Source organism: Octodon degus, unplaced genomic scaffold (genome assembly GCF_000260255.1).
Source record: "Octodon degus isolate 3935 unplaced genomic scaffold, OctDeg1.0 scaffold00140, whole genome shotgun sequence".
Taxonomy (NCBI): domain Eukaryota; kingdom Metazoa; phylum Chordata; class Mammalia; order Rodentia; family Octodontidae; genus Octodon; species Octodon degus.
Genome location: NW_004524716.1, coordinates 2,423,186 through 2,429,925, shown reverse-complemented (window position 1 = coordinate 2,429,925; position 6,740 = coordinate 2,423,186).

The window sequence follows — 6,740 nt, the reverse complement described above, 5'->3', positions numbered from 1 at the left end:
GGGACACTACCGAGTTACATGACATTACAGTACAAGTTCTCATATGTCCTGAGTCTTAATTGACCTTAGAAGGTTAGGGCCAAAATGTTGGCTTTCCTTGCAGCCCTCCTATATATCTATTCTAGCCATTTTGAATACAAAGATACAAAATGGACATTCATCTGTATCCCCCTTTTTTGTTTAGTTTTGTTATTTGAATATTATAAGTGTGTTAACTCAGCAAAACATTCTTAAAAAGTCCAGTTCAAGCTCTTCTTGATTTGATGGTTTGTGTTGTGAAATCTGCCATGATTCTGATAGGCTTTCCACTATACATGATCTGTCTCTTCTAACAGTTTTTAATATTCTGCTCTTTTGTTCAATTTCTGGAATCCTGATTATTATTGTCTGGGTGAAAATTTATTTTAACTATGACTAATTGGAGTTCTATATGCCTTACTTAATTTTATGTCAGAGGGTCTGGAGATTTTTCTCAGCAGTAAAATGCTTGCCTAGCAAGCTGGAAGCTCTGAGTTTGGTCCTTGGCACCCAAACCAAAAAATAAACCTTCACTTAATTCTATGTCAGAATCTTTTCCCATGCTTGGGAGATTTTCTTCTTCTACTTCTGCAAACAATCTTTTTATGTCCTTTCTGTTAACTCCAGCTGTTTCATTGATACCCATTAGTCTTATATTATTTTTCTTTGCATCATCTTGCAACTGTTGTATTGTTATTTCCTGGCTTCTTGTTATGTTTAAGAGATCTCTCCTCTTGTTTTCATTAGTTGCAATTCTATCTTCAAGGTCTGAAATTCTATCTTCTGTTTCATTCAAGCAGTTAAGAATTCAATGGAATTCTTAATGTCTTGGCTATCTGCTCAATGCATTCTAGTTCTTTCCTGTTTTGTTCATTTGATGTTTCTATCATATTCCTATTCCTATTTTTATGTATGTTTTCCTTAGATGTATTGAGCAATTCTTTCATGATTGTTGTCATTTCCTTTTTTACTTGAAAGATTACTTTTGATCTGATTTCCTCCATAGCCTGATGAACATAGCCTTATTGTTTCTTTGCTTTAGTTGCTATCATCTAAGAAATTTCAGGTGTGTGACTTTCAACTTCTTCTATGACTTTGTCTCCTAGACTTGTTTTGGGCAGGCTAGAGGTCTGAGATTGCCTTTTGTTCCTTCCTTTTGTCATTTTTTGAAGTACCCAATGTTCTCCCTGACTCTGCAGCAATAGTAGGGTGTGGGGTGTAGGTGAGCAAAGTTTTCAGGAGAGTGGGAGGACAGAGAAGGTTCACCAAAGCTTCCATTGTGTGGGGTTCAATGTGGCTTCCACCTCGTTGAGGGGAGGGGGACACGCTACAGGTCAAGAAGGATCCAACAATGATGAGTGCAGGCCGAAGTTCTGCAAGGCTCTTTTAATGGTGGGTGGACACAGGCTAGGGTTCCCCCAGGTTCCTGTGTGTCCTTGTGGCCGTCTTCGGGTCACCTAATTTCAGGTCCCCATGGCAGCCTCCCAGGTCTCCCCAGCAATCTTCAGGCAGATGATGAGTGGCCAGACTCAGAGGAACTCTGGTAGATGTGTGTGAGGGTAGCAGTGCTAGCTTACTCGAGTGGTGACAGGTAGCTGGGCTCAGAAACCCCTGTGATTGGGGCAGGGAGGGGGCTAGGGCTGCCAAGTTTCCCCAGCAGTCTTCAAGGGAAGGATGGCTGGCCAGGACTCAGCAGAACTCTGGTGGATGGTTGGGGTGGAGGGCAGGGCTAGGCCTGCCAGGTCTCTCTAACAATCTTCAGGGAGAGGACGGGTGGTTGGGGCTCAGTCAGTTGCTTGCTATTTAAAAAAAAATCTTTCTTTTCATGATCACTAACCTTAAATCTGTCTTTTCTGTTTATAATTCTGTCCTTGCACTTGTTTGTTCTTCTGTGGATACTTTCAAAGGAATTTTGACTCCTGGATATCTGTTTGAATCTGTCTCATGGACTCCATTTTTTTCTATTGTTATGGTTTCTATCTAGCTGCCAACCCAAAGGTACATGTAAGTCATGGGGCAGACTTCTAGAGTTTGTGATTAACTCATGATCCACTGGGATTATGGGTGTGAGTGCTGCTGAGATTATGGGTGTGGGAGCTACATCCAGCCTGGGGAGGATAGCCTAAATGCAACACAAGGGAGACAGACTTATTCTCTGTGACCATCATTGCCTCTACTCCTCCCTTTTGCTCTTGCTGTTTTGCTGCATTTGCCACCATGAACTGCTGCCCTCTGCCATGTGGTACTCTACCTTGGAGTCAGCCAAGTATGAACTGAAACCTCCACAAACTGTGAGCTAAATAAACCTTTCCTTCCTTAATTTTTGAATTGGGTATTTTGTCCCAGCAATGACAGAAGAGTAACCGAGACACCAGTGTTGAGCAATTGTGGCTTCCATTATTTTCCTAAGATCCTCTGTTTTAAAAATCTGTACCTGCTATAGTCACTGAGCATGTTTTTTGTTGTGGTCACCATCTCTGTAGTTACCCAAGAAATTATTCCTGATTTGTTTTTCTTTCTGTAATTTCACTTACTTGCTTTACTGTTACTACTTCAGAGAGGTCAAGTGTATGACTTTAAGATTGGCCCACTTCATTTTCACCTGGGCTTCCCTTTGGTGAACTGGATCTCTGGGGTTACATCCTATTTAATTATCTTCTCATTTCTTTTAGTTTAATTACTAGGTTGATGTTTGCAAATTTCCTGTGGTGAGTGACTTTTGTGCTTGTATTTATAATCCTTAGGAAATGACTACTTCTCAGAGATGTCTTCTAGTTTTAACTGGTTTAGGGGTTTTGAGTCTGTTGCAAGATCCTACCCCTTCAATTTATCGGTGATAAGAAATGGTTGCATGCCTGGGCCAGCCACTGGTTCTTTCACACTGGCCCACAATATTGTCTTTGAACCTTAGGCAATCTCATTCTTAGTATACTAAGGAGAATAGTTGGTTGGAGCAATTATGTCACTTTAACTAAGGCTGTACAATCAGCAATAACAATAGCATCAAACACAGCCTAGAAAATGACAAACTGAAGTAACCATTAATTTGCCACCTTTAACTGTGTGAACTAGATTTGCAGTTATAACACAATCTAAAATAAACCAGAAAGTTGTATAAAGTAAAAAAGCTCTCAATGAGGCGATCTTACCCTCAAGGGAGATAATTTTTAAAGGTTTGGGGGAAAAAATAGAGAAATAGAAGAAAAGGAAGACAGTAGAAACAAGGCTGGAGGACAAAGGAGGATCACAGAAACTTTGGGAAACTGTTGCAGAAGACATAATTGAAGGAGAGAAGGAAGACAAAACAGCCACCACCAAAAAACTAGAAACTACATTCACCCTCATATAAAAACAAGATCAAGCAATGAAAACAATAACCAGTGCAGAGAGACAAAGAGGCAGAGCGAGAGAGAGAGAGAGAGACAGAGACAGAGACAGAGACAGAGACAGAGAGACAGAGACAGAGACAGAGACAGAGACAGAGACAGAGACAGAGATAGAGACACAGAGACAGACAGAGAGAGATGGAGACAGAGTGAGAGAATGTGCATGTCAAGGTTTGTTTCTGCTGTCACTGGTAGACAATGTGTGGAGACAGAGTCCAGATTCATGTTGATTTATCCCACCAAGATAACAATAGCTTTATAATGGGTGGTGGATAATCTTAGCAAGGCTGCACCTTCATCTCCCTGAAGAGTTGGTTGGTTTCTGGCAGTGAGGTTAGAACCGGACCCATTCAGCCTACAGTCATTAGCACGCTGTCTGCGGGTTTGAACTCATGTGGGAGCCACTAGATAGAGCCAATAGTTGTTCTGAATTCCATCCAAGCTCAGTTGATCCCTCTCCTAGATGCCCCCCAGCCAATCCCTCTCTTCCTTAGGAAAGCCAAGTCCATTCCACTCACCAGTATGTGCAATCCACTACATTCCTCTGTTACACAGCTACATCTCTGGGGTTGCCAGATGGAGGCCTCTGGGGTTGCCACCAGCACCATGCTGACAGTCACCATGTGTTCACAGGTTTGAACCACTTCTCCCACACAGTGAGTCCTAACTCAGGGAGAAGGTGTCACCCACTACTTGCTTCTTCTCTGTTGAAGTTTCTCTCTATGCTCTCCCCATGTTCTCCAATTCTTGCTTCAGATCTTTCTTGGGTCTAGAAGATTCAGTTCTTTCTCTCTCTCTGTCTCTCTCTCTCTCTCTCTCTCTCTCTCTCTCTCTCTCTCTCTCTCTCTCTTTTCTTCCTCAGTTTGCTATATTCCAAAGGCTGGACAGAGAATCTGACACAGGCTCATTCTCTGTTGCTTAGTACTGCACCATCTTCCTGGAAATCCAGCATCCCAGAGTTTGGCAGGCAAGCCAGTCTTCTGGACCTTGTCCTTGTTGACAGCTCACCCAAGACCAGCAAAACTCCCTTCAGACTGTGCACAGTGACTTTCAAATCTTCCTTATGCTGAGACACAATATTCAACACCCACAATTTTAAAACTAGAGATTTACTTTGGATTAAGTTTCAGCCAGCAATGAGCTGGTTCCAAAGCAGAAAGGCACGGTGGAAGGAAAAGCAGAGGAAGGCTGTTCATCCGTGGCACCAAGAAGCAGGGTCATCTGCCGGTATCTTGTTTATGATTGTTTGTATTTGTATCTGTTGAAGATATTGGTCTATAGTTCTTTTTCTGTTGTTGTTGTTGGACCCTTGTCTGATTAGGAATCAGAGTAATGCTTGCTTCCAGGAATGATTTTTCCCTCTCTTTCAATTTTATTAAACAGAGTGAGGAGTATTAGTCTTGGATCTTCCCCAAACCTATTGAAGAACTAAGCAGTGAAACTGCCTGGGCCTGTGCTTTTCTTAGTTCATAAGTTTCAATTACTGCTTCAATTCCATTGCCTGCTATTAAATTGTTACATATATTTGCATCTTCTACATTCATTATTAGTAATTCATATGTATCTATCCATCTCTTCTGAATTTTTCAATTTATTGGCATAGAGGTTGTGAAGTAGGTAATAATCTTTTATGACAGAAGCTGTTGTGATTTCCACTTTTTTATTTCTTATTGCATTGATTTGGATTTCTCTGGCTTACATTGGCTAAGAATTTGTGTATATTATTTATTCTTTCCAAGAACCAGCTCTTTGAATCATAAGTTTTTGGGGGTTGTCTTAATTTCATTTCCTTTAATATTTATAATTTCCTTTTTATACTTTTTTTGGGTTTGTATTGTTCTGGATTTTCTAGGACCTTGAGGTGCATCGTTATGTTATTTATTTGTGGGGTTTTTTTGAAATTTAAAGAAAAATTATTGAAAATGTGAAAAACAACTCCTAATAGATTGGCTTTTACAGAAAACTGTAGCTACACAATACATTGCATCTGTCATATTAAAACATGCATTAGACACTAATTTAAAAAAAACATGGAACAATTCACTATTCTTCAATCTGAGCAAAGATAAAATGCCTAATGAACAACATGAATGACTTGCAAAAGGTGGGCTCTTTAAGCAGCATTTCAAAACAGAGCACAAGAGACTCCGCACCACCACCACCATATCTCTTCCCAGGATCACCTGCATCCAGGTGAAAAAGCAGCACGGGAAAACACAGAGACCAGGAAGAATACCACCCACACAGTGGGGTCCCCACCAGCCATGATGCATAGGATGGACTGGTGGGTCTAGCGGTGTGAAATTGTCAGAAGCAACAGGAACAATACAACAAACAGGTGGTGGGTTAGGTGATCCAGTATGGTGCTTGGGAACAAAGACACACAGACTAGAAGAAGGTTAGGACTTCTCTCTCTCTCTCTCTCTCTCTCTCTCTCTCTCTCTCTCTCTCTCTTTTCTTTTTTTCTTTTCCTTTTCTTCTCTTTTATATATAGTTTGGAGGAAATTAGCCACAAAAAATTAATCCCGCCCCCTCACTCAGAGAACAAGTTCAGATAATCACTTGCTTTCTCTCCTATTTTTTCTCTTCTGTCCACTTCTCTAGTTTCCCAAAGTTTGCATGATCATTTGTTTGTCCTCCAGCCTGGCTTCTACTTTCTTTTCAGTTATCTTTGTTTTATCCACTGTCTTTCTTAAATTTCCCTGCCACAGAGTAAAAACCACTTTACCACGGTGAACCACTCTGCATATGAGATTCCAAATTACAATCAGTTCGGTAATATAATTATAGATCTTGTTCCTATGGTTAAAGGTACAAAATTAATAGTTACCACAGCGTGTAAATTGTGCTAGATGCTATTGCTATTGCTAATTATACTGCTTTACCTAGGATGTCATTTCTGTTTTAGCCAGTTGTTCTCACTTCCATAGAAATACTGGAAAGTTCTGAACTGATAATCTAACCACACTCCAGCACCAGAGAATTGGGGACTGAGCCAAACAAATGCCAACATCTCATTATTAATTAATTGGAAAGGTGGGATCATAGGACACTCACAAAACAAGAAGCTCTGCCCCTGGGGTGGGCAGGGATGGGGATTGAGGCTGGGTGTGGTGGTGCATGCCTGTAATCCCAGCTCTTGGAAGCCTGAACACAAGTCTGATCTATGTCAGTGAGACCCTGTAAACCCTTACTAAAAACTACAAAAAAAAAAAAAAAAAAAAAAAAAAAAAAAAAAAAAAAAAGAAAATGGCAAGACACAAAATCAAAGTGCAACCTCAGATCTCCAGCCCACCCAGAACAAGTCCAGGAGACAAAATAGAAGAAAACATAAGA